Below are 17,428 nucleotides of genomic sequence, written 5' to 3' on the forward strand. Positions count from 1 at the left end.
CTCCAGCGGTTGTTTAGCTATACTCTTTTAAGTGGCATCAGTGCCCGCCAACCAGTTCTTTTCAAAGAGTTTTCCATTTCTTGGATGTGTATTTTGACCAACTGTTTTTCTTTTTTTCAAGGAAAGATTTATCAGTATTATGTCTGAGTTATTGGATGTTTGAGAATATGTGTTACCTTTGTACTCCAAGAAACACCAGCCAGCCTTAAAACTGATGCCAGCCTGACTTTTCTGTTTTCTGGGTGACTAGCTTTTTCTGCCTAATCATACGGAATCTGGTTCCAGTTTCCATATTTTGAATGACTCTACTGTCTTTCAGAGCCCACATGATGAATTCTTTGTCTCTGAAGTTCAGTACCTTTACCAGGCTATTAGTGTTGATCATGACATATTAATTTTTCTCAGAGCATGGTCTGCTATTTTAATTTAGGAGAGGTCTCTTTTCTATAATGTCTTTGGATATTTTTCTTTTCTTTTCTTTTCTTTTTTTTTTTGTTCTTCCTTAGGAGCATGTAATGTGAAGCTAGATCTCTTGTCTTACATACCCAGCATCTTCCTCCTGGTTGTGCTTGTGTTTATCTTCTTTGTCATCGTTTTTGGTGAGGCTTCTCAGGCTCGTCTTCCCTTCTTTTGACTGGATTTTTATTTCTGCTTACTTAACATCTTGTTACTTCTAATATCATAATCGTTTTGAATTAGTTTCATTTTTCTCCTCTATTTTTTGAGCTGTACCAATATATTTTTTGTCTTCTGTTGTCTTAAGATGTCTCTGTTTTTTTTTAAATCTCTGGTATATCTTGTTTGACTTGCCCCTCCCAAGACGACTCTATCTATCTGTCTGTCTATCTATCTATCCATCTATCCATCCATCCATCCAGCTATTTATTGAGACAGGGTCTCACTCTGTTGCCCAGGCTGGAGAACGGTGACATGCTCATGACTCACTGCAGCCTCAATATCCTGGGCTGAAGATTTCCTCCCACCTCAGCCTCCTGAGTAGCTAGAACTATAGGCATGCACCAACACGCCTGGCTAATTTTTGTATTTTTTGCTGAGACAGGGTTTCGCCAAGTTGCCCAGGCTGATCTGGAACTTCAGGGCTCAAGTGATCCTTCCACCTTGGCCTCCCAAAGTGCTGGGATCACAGGCATGAGCCACTATGCCTGGCCTGTTTATTTTTTACCTTTATCTTTAGATTTTGGATAGCAATTTGTCTAAACACTTAGCCTCCTAGGATAATTTCTGTTCTGAGGAATGTGCTCTTCCTCTTTTCTGCTTATATTTTAAGTTTTGTTTTCGTCTATCAGTGTCTATGGATAGTCTTTGATTTGGTTCTTTTCTGGTAATTCCTCATCTCTGGATCGGCAGTTTCTTTTTGTCAAAAAATAGTCACCGTGCAGCTTCCATTTTGGTTTGGTTATTTATCACAGTCTGAGGGCTCCTGAGTTTTTGAGGTTCACGTCAGTGTGGCTTATGTTAAAAGCTTTGTATATTGTGATGTAATGACTGCTGCTTTTTTGTTTCCTTCCTCAATCCTACCTCACTGTGACAGTCACTCACTGACAGGTTGTAACATTAAAGGTGGTGTATCTTTGCCGTTCCTTTTCCTTCAGCCCCACCTCCCCTGTGAGTTTCAGGGTGATATTTGTAACACACAAGTCATTATTATTGCTCTTCTGATGATACTGACCTTACTTTTTCTTTAGGGCAAAAAAAGTATTATTAGCTCCTCAATGTGTAGCCCCAAACTCCCTTTGTTTTCCTATTCTTTATCACCCCATGTGTTCTCTATACTTCATTCATCCTGAACGACTTGCTCTTTGATGGTCTTTACACTCTCTTGCCTCTAGTCCTTTGCACATGTGGTCTTTGCTGAGAACTTTGCCATTAAGATCATTGGTGTGCCGGTAGGTGTTCAGTAACGTTTGTATAGAGGGAGGCTGATTTGCAGTGTTTGGCCACGGGGGGTGTATTTACACTCCATTTCAGGATGCCAACATGAAGGCACCAAAGAATTGGGAAGAGGGGTGCACAGTGTCTAATGGTGTGAGTGGTCAACCACTGAAGATTCCCTTGTTGTGAAATCTTTGTTCTTTGTTGCTTCTTCTTTTTCCCCACGTTGGGTAGTCACTTCCTGTGTTTTAGTTGCAAACCTATATATCTCTCACTCCTGGTTCTCTGGTAGTCTGAGAGCTGCTTGAAAGGTGTGACCAGTTGTTAGTTACGGTGCCAAATACTCAATTCACTCTTAAAAAATGGCTAAACCTGTGTAACAGTGATATTAGTTGTGATATTTCAGAAGAGTGCATGCGGATGGATTTTTGTAGACTACTGGAAAAAGTAAGTCATTTTGATGTTTATATAATCATATACCTCTACTTCTCATCCATCTCATTCTAACCATAATAATAATTATATAACATCATCTGTAGGTTGCTAGATTTCACAGGTTCATAATTCAAGTAGAAAACCGGTTGAGTTTCTTTTCTGTCAACCAATGGCAATTGTTCGTCAATTGATCACATATCTCAGCTTTTGTGTCACTTAGTTGCAGTATTTGATACAGATTTCCTATATGAATCTCATAATTTAATGTGATTTGTTTGCTGCTTAGTAATTAATCTGTACCTCCATAGAGTGCCCCTTTGAGACCTGGTCAGATGATGACAACTTCAAGATTTGGAAGGATATTACAGTCCATTGTACATGAAAGAGCAAGAAATAAACTTATGACATTATCATTCTTACTCTTTTTAATGAATTTTTTTTTTTTTTTTGCAATAGTGTTGAAGTTCAGACATTGGAAATGTTACATAGGACTTGAAGTCAGTGTTCAGTGGAATTAACTCATCTCTATCTCAATTTGTGTCTTACCCTCTTCTTACCTTTCTAATTACTTGCTTCCAAAAGGTAAACCACTCTACCAAAGATACCTTTCTGGTGACTTTTAATAGGATTGTCTGTGAATTTTTGCTCACTATGTTTGACAGTTGTTTGATTCATGAAGAAGAAATATTTCAGAGGCATTATTAATCAGAAACTTCTTGACCAGGGATCAAAATGTAGCTGGGAAGAGGGAAATAAAGCCAGATTGGCCAAACATCACCTTGTGCTGAGCACTTTCTCTACATTTCACTTTTACTTTTGATGAGAACTCTGAGAAAGATGGCAGAATCCCTGTCTAGTAGATGAATACGTTGAAGCTGCAAGGGTGTATGATGTACTGAAGTGTTGAAGCTGGAGTTTGAACCCAAGACCGTGGGACTCTAAAGCCATAGGGATGTGTTTGTTCTGGAGTTTGCATTCCTTCTCTGCCTCTCAGTTAAGTATTCCATTCTTCTGTAGATGTGGGGCTGAGGCTCTTGAACATTTTTCCTTTGCTCTGACATTCAAGTTAATCACTTCCCTCTTTTTCAGAGTTTGGCATTACTGGCAATTTTGTTTAACAGGCAAGCTATGCTCTCTCCACATGTTAGCCCTGAGAGATTTTTGGAGAAAAATTTGGAGATTGTGAAAGTTGTGAAAGTTTGAGAAATGATTTATTGAATGCTTCTTATGTGTGAAGGGCTGAACTACGGGATGCTTCTCTTTATTGCCGTAGCTCATGTGGATTGCTCAGATGTTGACACAGCTCTTACTTTTGAATACCTGTTGCACTACTTTTACATCTTGTTCATTTTAATCTTGGCAAAACCTGGATGAGATATAATTGAGTCCCATTTTACGTTTGGGAAAACCACGCCTGAAAGAACTCTCACAAGTTTACCAAGATTACACAGCTAGTTATTGGTGAAGCTGGGATTTGAACTCTTGTCTGGATGACTGTGAGTTCAAGCTCTCTTCTCACTTGCCTTCTGTTTATATTTCTGTCTAGATTAGAGACCAAGGTTTGAATCATCTCACCAAGCCCAGAGGTCAGACCCATGTTCATCTAGTTCTGTGCCCCTTGAGTTACTTCCTGCCACATGAGTTGGCAGATAGATAACTTTTTAGTTTCATTGGCACTGGGTAGCTATCCTGGCCTCTCTTTAGACTGCCGAGAACCTTTGAAAAAATACTGATACCAGGGTTCTCCCTGTACCAAAGATACAGAAACTCTAGGGATGGGGCACAGCAGTAAGGTCTTTAAAAAGCCCCAGAGGCTTCTAACGTGACACCAGGATGGAGGACCACGCTCATCAGGCCTGAGTCAGACAGCTGAGTGGAATGGCAGAGGGTACCCATCTGTGCCTGTTGCCCGCATGAAGTGTGTCCTTGCCATTTCTTTTCAGCACAGCTGTGATGTGTCCCTGAATTCAGCAGGATGATATAAATGCCACCAGGAAAAATAATTGCCACCTTTGTCTCCACATCACAGATCTCCAGAAACAACTCATGACTGTGGGTGAGCTGTGTGCAGAGCTTCTCTTGGTAAGCTCCTTTGACATGAGAGAGAAGTTACTCTTAGGGTAAAAAAAGTCCTGTACTTGAACTTTTCCTTCCTTAAGCAGCTTTAGAATTGATTCTGTCCGTAATTTTGAAATACGTGACAGTTAACATCACACCAAGACTTCTTGCTACCTCACTTAACCAGTCTTCTTATAACATATGTGTGTCATTCTTTCAAACTCTTAACAGCAAAACTGTAAAGCAAAATCTGATGTTGCATAAAGGCCTGAATTTATATCTTAGCCTTTTGTTGAACTGGTCTTAGCAAAACTTTCTGTAGAAGATGTGAAGATAATTTTAGGATCTTTCTGAAAATGGCTAGTATTTCTTGCTTTTTACTTCTTTGCAAAATATTTTTATTTCTGTTAAATATTTTGACACATCCTAGTAATTAATTCAAAATGAAATTATCATATGAAGTGATTTTTCTGATAAAAGTGATATCGGGAAATGTAGATAAATTTAAAAGTGATTATCTAAATGTGCTTATAGCCTTCTAAGTTATGTTTATATACTAGTTGAAGTTCAAGTTACAGAAAGTCTTTTGAACATAAAGCAAAAAAAAAAGGAAGAAATTGATGGGTAGTGTGCTAGGTATTTCATGAAATCCTAGACCGACATGAACACTGCTTGACAGTTTGAGAACCAGCATGAGGAATCCTGGACCATAGCGATGGCGGGAATTTGTGAACTGCTGGTTCAGGCTGTGGTTCTTGGTCCTGGCTGCACCTTGGAATCCCTGGGAGCTTGTAAAACTGCTGTCAGGGCATCCAGTTTCCTCCATCCTCCAATAAATCAAATACAAATTTCTGGAGGTGGCACCTTGACAGAGATATTTTTAAATAGCTTCCCAGGAAATTCTAATGTTCAGTCAGGACTGAGAAACGCTGGCCTTAGTGTTACCCCCAGAATATGTGACTTATGAAGTGATAGTAATTGCCCATACCTAATTTCGGAGTCTTGCAAGTCCTGCCTTGTTAAATCTTTGAAAGCAAATTTCTTACTCTTCTTTGTTTCCATAATAGGTGACAGCTCTGAACCTCTCAAGTCTACAGTAAATATTTTCAAATCAGTTTCATTTGTTTTAAAATATGACAGAATTCAAGCTGCTTCCTAGCTGAAACGGATTTTATCTCCCTAGATAAGCACAGACTCGTGTGCATAATTATTGAAACAACGACACAAAAACCAAACCAGCCTTTTTGTAGGAAATGGTGAGCAGAGTGCATGGCTTGATGTGATGGGAGTGGTCGTCCAGGTAGCTGGGCATCCAGGAGGAGGGCATGTCGGGCTGTCCAGACACTCCCAGGGACTTGGCTGACCCTCAAGGATTTCTCTCTGCCTGTCCTTTCCCATCTCTATAAATCAGGCAGCACAGGAGGAATAAACACATGTTATTGTTATACCTTGAAGTGAAATCCAACTATATCCAACTAAATCCAGATCTCCTGAGCCAGCCTCAGTACATTGTGGTGTAAGGAGAAATAATTTTTCTTCTCTGTGGTGTTTAAGCCTGATTCAAATAGAAGCTGCTCTGTAATTAACTTCACCTTTCTGTCATTCATTGATCAAATGGTGACTGAAGCAGCAGCTGGGTGAAGGCACAGATAGTGTCACAGATAGCGAGTGCAGTGTCATGTCACTCAAAGCTTTTTCATTTGTCAGCAGGATTGTTCGCAGTATTTTATTTTATTTTTTCAGATCAATTGTGGCTTGTCACATGTAGATGTCTGACTTTTTGAAAGACTTAAAAGAAACCAAAACATTAAATAAAGTAGCAGCTTAGAATGGCAAAATAAAGTAGCAGCTTAGAATGGCAAAATGGTTGGTTTTTTAAACAAATTAAATTGACCCAAGAGGTTTTAGAATGACTGTATTTTTCAGTTACATTTTTGAGGAAAAGAAAATGGATAGCAATTACAAATGGGTGGTGGCAGATACTTTTTTTTAATAGTTCCAATAATACACATTTTTTTGTTTACCAGAAAAGTACAAGTTCAGCTGCAAAGAAAATGCAGTAAAGCTTGGTAAAGTTAAGGAATGCCACCTTCTGAATACTTTATACATTTGTTTGTAAAGAGATGATATATAATCTCTGTAGGGCATAAAGGGTGCTGGCAATTTCAAAACTAAAATCTACTTCTATGTTATAGCATATTATCAGCAATACCAGATTTAGAGTGAATATATTTAAGATTTGAAAGATATTTTGAGGACTTTCGGTTTGTTATTTAATCTTTATATATCATAATTTATAATATGTAAGAACATTGGCTTTTTTTCCTTGCTCAGCATTATTCAAAATTTTTTTGCAATAAAATCCTAATACCATGTTGTCCATTTTCACTGCCCCCTGACCCCTCATTTTAAGGAATATCACTGTACCCAGTCCATTTTGGATATCCTGACTTCATAAATGAGGGAAGTGTTAGCGGAATGGATACTTAGGAGTTTGATGTCTTATATTCTGCTCCATTTGGACTAAAACCTTAATCTTTTCAATATTTTCTCCTTAAAGTATACTTCCTCTGTAATTAATCTAAATTATAGTCTCAAAGCAGTTGACTGTTGATGTTTTCAGTTATTACAGTGTGATCCTGAAATGGGGAAGGACTGAACAGAGCCCTGAAAGATGAGAGTTTGGCTCTGGCTGTACCCTAGCTTGTATGGTCTGTGAGTAAATGACCTTTTCCTCCTTGGCTTTCTTCAATCTAAAGCAGAACTGAAATAACCTATTCTCTTTTTACCCCTAGGGACATTGTAAAGATTAAGAACATATTCTCATTAGTGTGCTTTGGTTTTCTGAAATAAGGAGGGTGTGTAGGCAGAGCTTGGTATTGTTGCCATGAGTGCTGGGGTCTGATAGGAACACTGGTTTTTGGTTGGTTGTTTTTTAACTTGCACGGTGTTTTAATAGCAAAAGATTATGGTTTCTTCAAAATGTGGTACAATGAAGGGATTTTTTACACAAAGTTTTTTTTTTTTTTTTTTTACTAAAAATAACAATGTTAATGGCATACTTTATTTGAAAGAAGCCTTATTTTTATTACTGAAATACTTGATGTATGTTATAGCCTGTGTGGATTTAAAATACATTCCTTAACATTCTCCTCCATAACTATTCAACCTCACTGGGTTTCCCTGTTTGGTTAGCAATGGTCTTTTCTTTACTAGACTAAAAAAAACCCATCAAAACCTGTCATGAGTAGCATGATTTCCATATTTGACTCTGAATTAATTTGGTTTGAGACGCAGGCTTCCCCTTCCCCACCCAGTATGATACACTTTCGCTCTTCCCAGCAAAAGAGGCTCTGTTTTCTCTCTCTGAAAGAAATGCAGCGGGAAAGGAAATGCCTGGATGGTTTGGCTCCCACTAAGTAGAGAGGAGGGTAGAGTCTTCCAGTCATCCTCAGGAGGCCTTGAGTGCACAAGAAGACAGGTGGCTTCAGCGCTTGCTTGTGGCCCTCCTGTCCACACGGTTTGGAGGTCTTGGCGATGTGTCCTGTGTGTCCTGCAGATGCTTTGCATAGGTCTTTGAAAGGAACTTGAACTAAGGATGGTGTGCTGTGATGAACACAGCCAGGGCTGTGAGATTAGAAAATCTTGAGGCCGGGCGCGGTGGCTCATGCCTGTAATCCCAGCACTTTGGGAGGCCGAGGTGGGTGCATCACGAGGTCAGGAGATCGAGACCATCCTGGCTAAGATGGTGAAACCCCATCTCTACTAAAAATACAAAAAATTAGCCAGGCGCGGTGGCACGTGCCTGTAGTCCCAGCTACTCGGGAGGCTGAGGCAGGAGAATCACTTGAACCTGGGAGGCGGAGGTTGCAGTGAGCTGAGATTGTACCACTGCACTCCAGCCTGAGCAACAGAGCAAGACTCCATCTCAAAAAAAAAAAAAAAAAACAAAAGAAAACAATATTGAGTTGAAAATGCAGTGAGAAGATTGAAAGATAATAGAATGAAAAGCGTATGTAAATGGAGTTCAGTGAGTTGCTGAGTGTATTCGTTTGGTTATATTTCTCTCTATAAATAAATATAGAGAAATAAAAAATATAAATATGTGTGTGTATATATATATACTATATATGTGTGTGTGTGTATGTATATGTATCTCTCTCTCTTTCTCTATCTATCTATCTAATCTATATAAAATAAGGAAGACGAGATCTGTAGTTGGCAACCTGGAGACCCAGGAGAGCACATGGCATAAGTTTCAGCTCAGGACTGAAGGCCTGAGAACCAGGAGAGTGGATGGTGTAAGTTCTAGTCCAGGTCCAAGTTCAAAGGCAGGAGAAGGCCAGTGTCCCAGGTTGAAAGACAGGCAGAGAGAGAATTCTTTCTTACTCAGCCTTTTTTCTACTTAGGACCTCAGTGAATGGTGGATGAGGACTACCACATTGGAGAGGGCAATCCGTTATACTTAAGTCTGCTGATTCAAGTGTTAATCTCATCCAGAAACATGCTCATAGACACACCAGATAATGTTTAACCAAATATCTGGGCACCCTAAGGCCCAGTTACGTTGACATAAGACTAACTATTACACTGGGCAAAGGCACTGAAAACACCTAGTTTCCCCTTAGTCCTGTCTTTTGAAGGCTAGGGGTGTTTTTGGTTTGCTATCTATGAGCTGTCTGTGGAGCAGTGACAGTGCTGTGGCTGCATGTCTGCCAGCTACATTTCCTGGATACTGCTGCTTGAAGTCTATGTGCATTTTTTGCTCTTGGCATAAATAATGATAATGTGCCATTAAATGGAAACTGTTGAACCTATGATGAAAATATCTTAATTACTCATATGAATAGTGGCATGGAAGAACACAACTAGTTAAAATTCACAGTAATTCAGAAACTCACTTACACCTATTCTCTTCTAAGAAGTAGCAAAATTAATTGCTCTTTCTGTACCTGCCCACTCAGAAATTGGTGCTTCAAGAGATTAAATGACAGGCAGGTGATTTAGAGGGAGAAGGAGAACTGCCTTGGATAATATATGAACTGTTGTCTAACTTCCCCATTGGAATAGATTTGGGTGTCAGTTAAATGCTTTGCTTGGTGTTTCAAGTTTAATGAGACAGCTCTGTAGAATAAGCTAAAATCGTTTTCTAGAACATGCTAAGCCTTTCCCATCTGAGTACCTTGATATATCAATTTCTTTATCTGGAAACTGTCTTTTTGAATGGCTTATCTTTTTAATCTTGATTTAAAGTTTACTTCCTCAGACAGGCCTTCCCAAACCATCTTTTTTTTTTTTTAAATTAAAAAAAAGGTCTCCATTCCTATTTTTAGGTTTCTAATGATTCCTACTTGAATTGTTAGGCCTTCACAGCTTCAGAAAGTACCTAGGTTTACAGTAAATTATACACTATGTGTAATTCATTTTTCAATATATTGTAGGTATATTTTAAGGTTTAGTTAAGAAGTATGTAGGAGTAGAAGATCTTATGTTTTTAGTGACATTTTATGACTTACGATTGTCATTGCATTTTCCTTCCATTTTTCATTTTTGATTTATATTATTTTAATTGTATTTTGTCAGATTAGCTGGAGCTATCCTGGACTTTAGTTTGAGGGATGACACTTTGGGGAGTAAAGATTGGGTTTACTTTGTACTTGAGCCTTCCACAGTTTCCTTTGTAGGGCTAACCATTGTCAGCAAGTATTTATGCAACTGTTGCCGTTATGACTTCATAGCATGGATTGGTCCTGCAGTCTAAAAGCTTCTTAAACAAAGCATGGGATTTAGAAAAGAAGAATTAGCAGATTAAACTTTAATAATATATTAATACTTTATAAGTGAAGGTAACACTTAAAAAGATTTAATAGAATAAACTGTAATAATTAATGTATTAGAGGCATCAGGTTTAAAATAAACTGCTGCTCTTTCACTTATTTTGTCTTATTCCAGTCTTTAAATTAGAAATGAAAAGAACCTGTAGTTGTTTTGTTTTTACTGTGTCAAAAAAATGCTTAAAAGTCATGTTTCATGATGGATTTTTAAAATTGTGGTAAAATATATATAACATGAAATTTACCATTTTAGCCATTTTTAAGTATACAGTTCAGTGGCATTAAGTATATTCACATGGTTGAGTAAAACACCACCACCATCCATTTTTCAGGACTTCATCATCCCATGCTGAAACTCTGTACTCCTTAAACAGCAACTCCCCATTCTCCCACTCCCCTGCCCCTGGTAACCACTATTCTGTGAATTTGATGATATTTTAAAATTGTTGTCCTCGGCCGGGAGTGGTGGCTCACGCCTGTAATCCCAGCACTTTGGGAGGCTGAGGCGGGTGGATCACGAGGTCAGGAGATCGAGACCATCCTGGCTAACACGGTGAAACCCCGTCTCTACTAAAAACAAAACAAAACAAAACAAAACAAAAAAATACAAAAAAAAAAAAAAAATCAGCCGGGCGTGGTGGCAGGCACCTGTAGTCCCAGCTACTCGGGAGGCTGTGGCAGGAGAATGGCGTGAACCTGGGAGGCAGAGCTTGCAGTGAGCTGAGATGCGCCGGTGCACTCCAGCCTGCGTGACAGAGCGGGACTCCGTCTCAAAAAATAAATAAAATTGTTGTCCACAGTGATTGTCCAAACCAATATATAATGATGATATCTCTCTGTGTGTCTTCAGCGATCACCTCCTTTAACATGACTGTAACCTAACTAAATGCATAATTGCCTTGGATTGGGAAATGGTAGACACTTCTTAAGGACCTGAAACCATTCAATTTAGTCAGTGCCCCTAGCCATCACTAACCTTACGTGTTCACCCTAAGTCAGATCATTTCTCTCATTTAAGAAAACAATAATTCTAGAAAATGACTTTTAACTGACAGGTGGTAAAATGGACTGTCTTGGGTATGTGCTTGATATTCCAAACTTTTTACCAGTCTCCACTGAGAAGGCAAAAAAAGTCAGTAACTGTTATGTAATATTTTTAATACTTACTAGCTTTCAGTATAATGTCATTGTGAATGCTGTGCAACCATACAAAATAAGTACATTTAAACACAGGGATTCAGATGACTTTTTAGTCATTTAATGAGCAATAGGAATTTTTGGAATTTCAAGGAAAGTGTTACCTTACCAGAGGACTTGCTCTGTATTGCTAGGGTAATATCACTGAGGAACAGAGCAGGGCATGCAGCTGCTGCAGGGAGAGGCCTACCATTGCCATGGCTGCTTAGAAGGAAGCAGCAGCAAGCAGGCATGAGAGGCAGCCTATTGCAGGGGCTGCAAAGGAAAAACACAATCCATGGCGCTTAGGGGAGGGAGCATTCATATCCCAGGTGGACACCAGGGGAAGCGCCTGAGGTTGCTGGTGGTTTCAGTAGGTGCTGAAGGCCATGAGCCATTTTAGCTGGTGCACATGGGGAAGGGAGACAAACATGACGTGGGCATTTCTGATAAAGGAGGCCACCGGAGTTGAGGGTTAGTGGTAGGGAAGAAAGGAGCAGCTGTTCAAGTTTTGATCAGCTGGAGTGTGCGATGTAGTCCCTGGAAGAGAAAGGGGCTTGGGCCCGTGTGGAGCACTTTGATAGACCAAGTGGAACCCTGATTTTGTGAAAGTTAATAAACTGGTGCTTTAGAAAGGTCGGTCCAGGAATGGTGCCTAACGTCAGTCAGAGAAGGTAAGTTATTTAAAAGGGAAAGTGGTTAAAGCCTGTTGTAATTCTCCAGGAGGAAGACGCTGAGGGTCTCTACGTTATGTCCATTGTGGTGAGGGTGGGAGGTGTGGGAGGGCCAAATGGCAGATATATTGTCAAAACTGAGGCCAGCTGAACAGCAGGGATAAAGGAGAGAGTGGCCATAAAGCCACTAGCTTGCAATGCATATAGTATAACATTCAAGGGCCAGGCACGGTGGCTCACACCTGTAATCCCAGCAGTTTGGGAGGCCAAGGTGGGTGGACCATTTGAGGTCAGGAGTTCAAGACTAGCCTAGCTGACACGGTGAAACCCTGTCTTGACTAAAAGTTAAAAAAAAAAATGCTGGATGTGGTGGCTCATGCCTGTGTTCCCAGCATTTTGGGAGGCCAAGGCAGGCAGATCACCTGAGGTCAGGAGTTCGAGACCAACCTGACCAGTATGAAGAAATCCTATCTCTACTAAAAATACAAAAATTAGCTGGACATGTTGGCATGCCCCTGTAATCCCAGCTACTCAGGAGGCTGAGATAGGAGAATTGCTTGAATCTGGGAGGCGGATGTTGCAGTGAGCTGAGATCATGCCATTGCACTCCAGCCTGGGCAACAAGAGTGAAACTCTGCCTCAAAAAAAAAAAAAAAAAAAAAGTTAGCCAGGAGTCATGGTGGGCACCTGTAGTCCTGGTTACTTGGGAGGCTGAGTCAGGAAAATCTCTTGAACCTGGGAGGTGGAGGCTGCAGTAAGCTGAGATCGCGCCACTACACTCCAGCCTGGATGACAGAGCAAGACTCTGAAAAAAAAAAACAAAACAATCAAAAGGCATAAATGTATACAGGATGAAAAATCAGCTTCTCTCCTGTCTCTGTCCTTCAGCTCTTACCTGGTCTTAGACATTTTCTTATATATGTATGTATATGCATAAACTGCATTTATATTGCATTTCTAAAAGGTGTCAGGTACCATTCACACTAATAGGTATCTTGCTTTTATCCTTTAACAGTATATCCCACAGATACCCTATGTCAATACATGTAGAGGTGCCTTATTCTTAATTTACTTAGCCAGTCCCCAATCAATAAAAATTTGTTTCCTGTCGTTGGCTTTTACAAATTGTTTAGTGAATATAATACTCTCATTCAGGCACCATTTTGCACACATACAAACAGGTGTATATGTAGGTTTAAATTACTACTTTAAACTTTAAATGCATAAAAGGATATATGCATTTAAAATGATAGATATTGTCAAATTATCTTCTACAAAGGTTTTTACCAGCAATGCCTCTTTCTCAGACCCTTACTGATCGTGTTATCAAACAATTTGACCTTTCCCAAACTGCACATTGAAAATGCTATCTAATTGTCATTTCCATTTGCATTTCTCTCATGAATGCTATTGAGCACCTTGTTAGAGCTTTCAGAGGCATTTGTAATTCATTTCAGGGGAACTTTCTGTCATTAGCTCATTCTCATTTTGCTATTCAGAGGTTGGACTTTTATGGAATGCTGGTGGTGGTTTCTAGTAAATCACTATTCTGGAGTTTTGGTGGATATATTGAGGCAACAGTCTTCTATTTTATTAAAAGTTTATTTGTCTTAAGAGGGAATTTTAACTTTGGTCAAATGTCTGGGGAGTTGATGGTATGTTGTTTCTCTTGATCATAGGACAAAGTAGAGAAATAGATTTCCTATTTTGAATGGCGGCATGTGTGCCTGCTGTCCGCCACCTGCTCTGGCTGGGGTCCGGCGCTCCCTCCGTGGCTTCTGGGTTCTGGTTGCTAATATGTTATTTGGGATTTCTGCATTTAGAGCATAAACAGTGCTTATGTTTTATGTCTTATTTATCACTGGAACTACTTTTCAAGGATCACCAGTCGCCTCCTGGTGATTACATTAACACTCCCTCACCTTGTTTACTGTCTTCCAACCCCTTCCACTCATCTGTGGCTTTTCGCACCCTGACTAGTGTTCTCATTTCACCTTCTTGAAACGTTCTCCCTCCTCTTCTGTGACGTGAAGAGCTGAGCTCTGTGGTCCTTGGTGGGTCTTCCTCCTCGCAGCGCTTCTGTCTTCTGCCCAGAGGCTCCCTCCGTGGCCTTTGGACTCCCATGATCACTGGCGTGGGCCTGTCTGAAACATTGCTTAACGTGGTCATCTGCATGGCCTGCCATAGCCTGGGACTCAACGTGTCTGAAACAAACTCAGTTGTCACCCCCACCCCGAGTCAGCTTCTCACTCAACCTCTAATGTTCTGTTAAGGATCCTGGCTCCAGCATGTGTGGAGTGCCTGCCATGTGCCTGGCTCTGAGAAGCCAGGTAGCAAGGAGAAAAAGTAACAGCAAAGGGGGCAGGCAACAAATACAGATTTCAAGAGACTTGAAGCGAGAAAGAAAAGGCCACAGGTTGGAGAGGGAGAGGCTGACAGGAGCCTTATCTGTCTGAGGTGCAGAAGCAGTCAGGGTGAGAAGCATCAGATGCAGGGACTGAAGAGGCCAAGGGAGCAGTGTCCAGGAGGCGACTGAGGGGAGTAGAAGCCGGAGGAGGAGTCCACAGGGAGAAGGGGAGGAAGGTGGGATCCAGAGATACTCATGGGGGAACACCAGCGGCTGGAGGATGAGGCCTGTGCTGAGAAGAAGAGTGGGGTTTGGTTCTTGAGGAGAATAGGCATTTTAAGTCCTCTGAACATTTTTCTTAACGTGTATTATACCTTTGTGAGCAAAATGCTGTTCTCAGCTGCTTTTGAGAGAGTCCTAAAGTGTGTAGGAGAATGCGGAGGACCATGGGGGGTTCATCTTTGCACGTGGTGGGCACTGACAGTTATTCCTGGAATGTAAGGCTGCGTCAGCAGGTGCATTCTGTCTTCAGGGAAGACTGCTTTTTCAGTCTCTCCATTAGCAGTTCCATATCAGCAGCTTTAGGGCAGGTAGAGAAGGAGTTCATATGTCTTGAAATGTCAATCAAACCATTTAGGTCAAGTTTCAGTGTCTGTCTCAGCGATGTTATCTCTGTGGGTGGTAAGGGGCCATGAAGCCCAGCTAGCAGTCACCCTCGGCAGTCCTGAGAGGCCTCGTGGCATTCCCTGGAATTCCTCAGTCTTGGGTGGTGCTGCTGCTTTGCACGGGGCTGCTTCTCTCCAGTTGTTTGCCCCAGGTGTTAAGAAAGTTCGTACCTGTGGAGAATATGGTTCTTCCACTTTGCTCTCTCCTTCCCACCCACAGTCTCATACACCTGCCCAGAACACATTTCTTCCTCCGTTTGCATCATAACATTTCAAATATGATAGCTGTGCCCTTCTTATGTCTCTTTCTCCAGGATAAAGGTGACCTTTTTTGCTCATCTAAATACTGATTTCCAAACACTTTAATTCATAGGCCTGCATTTAGTACACTTTACGTTGAACACTGGATTGATTGTTGTCAGTGGGGTCAACACGGACCCCTTTTTCCTAGATAGAATTATAATCTGACTGTCCATGTTTCCTTATAGTATCTTATGGTGCTTTTCCTAAGGGCACTAAGTTTATACTGTTTTTGGAGACAGAGTCTCACTTTGTCACCAGGCTGGAGTGCAGGGGTGCGATCTTGGCTCACTGCAGCCTTGACCTTCCGGGCTCAAGTGATCCTCCTGCCTCAGCCTCCCAAGTAGCTGGGACTACAGTTGTATGTCACCATACCTGGGTAATTTTTGTGTTATTTGTAGAGAGGGGTTTTCTCCATGTTGCCCAGACTGGTAACTCCTGGGATGAAGTGCTTTGCCTGCCTCGGTCTCCCAAACTGCTAGAATTATAGGTGTGAGCCACTGTGCCTGGCCAATTTGTACTTCTATTCAGCATATAAAGTGCTTTTTCCTACCCATGCTCTATCACTCTGTATGTAGAACTAAATTACGTAGATGTGTATGTGTGTGTATTATATACATAATTATATATAATGCGATTTATAAAGTACATGTATGATATGGGTACCAAATACATTAATATCATATAATTATGTATATAATGTAGAACATACATACTATATAGTTTATTTTTATGTATGTAACACATATGTTGGCCTGTGTGTATGTGTGTGAGAGAGAATAGTTTCTATAGGTTAAATAATTTCCACGTTAATTTTGGTGCCACTACAGAATCTTTCCGAGAGTGATAAACTCCTCCTGGGGCCTGTTCCCCTCCGAACCCAGAGTGCAGAAAGCCTGACCTCATCAGACCTAACACGGGAACACTGGCTGCACTTGTGGTCCCAGGCCTGGCCACCTGTGGAGCACAGAGCATGGCCATTGCCCTGTGGCTTGACTCTGTTGAGGGCTGCCTGTTAGCTCCAGCTTTACTGTTAGCCTGGTTAGCTTTTTAGGTAAAGAGCCAGAGAAGCTCAATTTGGTTTTGGTGTTGATTCTTTCCAAAGCAAAGCAAATTTTCCAGGTGTGATACAGTGTTCAGATTTGATTTTGCATGTTGAGCCCGAGGCATTCCTTTGCCTGACTTGGCTTCTCAGCTCTGTTTGTGGGGAACTGGGCTGCAGACATTTGCTGTGGACCTTGTGTCAGAGGTGGCAGTGGTGCTAGTGGGGAAGGGAGAAGAGAAATGGTGGAGTGGTCCTTGTTATCATCCTGTTCTAGTGCTCAGAACTTCTCACGGAGGTGTTCTCAGCCCATCCCATGGCCCGTTCCTTCCTGGCTGCACTGTTTCCTTTTTCTATCCTGATTCTCTTTTTGGCATTGAGAGTGGCCATTTTTCCGTTGCCTATTTCCTCCTGCTCTCCTGTGTCCCTCAAGTTAGCCTGCCCCTGGCCTGGTGCGAGCCCCACGAGGGGACGTTCGGGCTGCTGTTCCTTCGTGCTTTCTCCCACCTCATAGCCCTTTCCCGTCCCACAGAAAGTCTTAGAGAGTTGGCCTACTTTCTGTCGATGCTACTCCCTTGGAGGACCTTGTAGAATGCCACAAATTCTGTGTCAGAAATAGCTCTGTTTATTTGAATGGTTGGATGTCAGCCTCTTCCAGAAAAACACTTTAGTACATACGGGGAATTCCTTAAGATGCAGAGCTCTTCAAGTTGCTCCAGCCCCATGTGGCTCCAGTTGTTTTTTTCAAGAGATGATTCATCTTTGTGGCCACACTTGGGAAATTTAAAGCTGTTCACTCTACTGAAGACAGAGGCTGGGGATGAGGAAAACAGTCACAGAAGCCTCTGATTATTATTAAGGTAGTGCAGGTATCTGTCATGTTCTCCTGCAATATTTTCTCTTTTCCTCTCCCTTTGGTCATCTTCCTCCCACCTGCCTTGTTCCCCGAGCTCTCCTCGTATTTATCAAGGGAGTGTCGCTGCATCCAACATGTTTGTTCCCAT

At 41.2% G+C, this 17,428-nt stretch overlaps 1 protein-coding gene across 12 annotated transcripts in view; it reads left to right on the forward strand.

Moving 5' to 3' along the window:
* The window catches only part of FARS2 (phenylalanyl-tRNA synthetase 2, mitochondrial), a 514,316-nt gene that overhangs the window by 21,302 nt on the left and 475,586 nt on the right, over window positions 1-17,428 (forward strand). For 3 of the 12 annotated variants that reach the window (XM_021936588.2, XM_021936587.2, XM_021936586.2), the window contains exon 1: window positions 2,360-4,410. The exons of 2 other annotated variants lie outside the window; for them this stretch is intronic. The gene's annotated coding sequence lies outside the window, so the exon portion shown is untranslated. 7 more of the 12 variants (XR_002521280.2, XM_021936589.2, XM_021936590.2 and 4 more) reach the window with 5 other exon arrangements.

The sequence above is a fragment of the Papio anubis genome, chromosome 6 (genome assembly GCF_008728515.1).
Source record: "Papio anubis isolate 15944 chromosome 6, Panubis1.0, whole genome shotgun sequence".
Taxonomy (NCBI): Eukaryota; Metazoa; Chordata; class Mammalia; order Primates; family Cercopithecidae; genus Papio; species Papio anubis.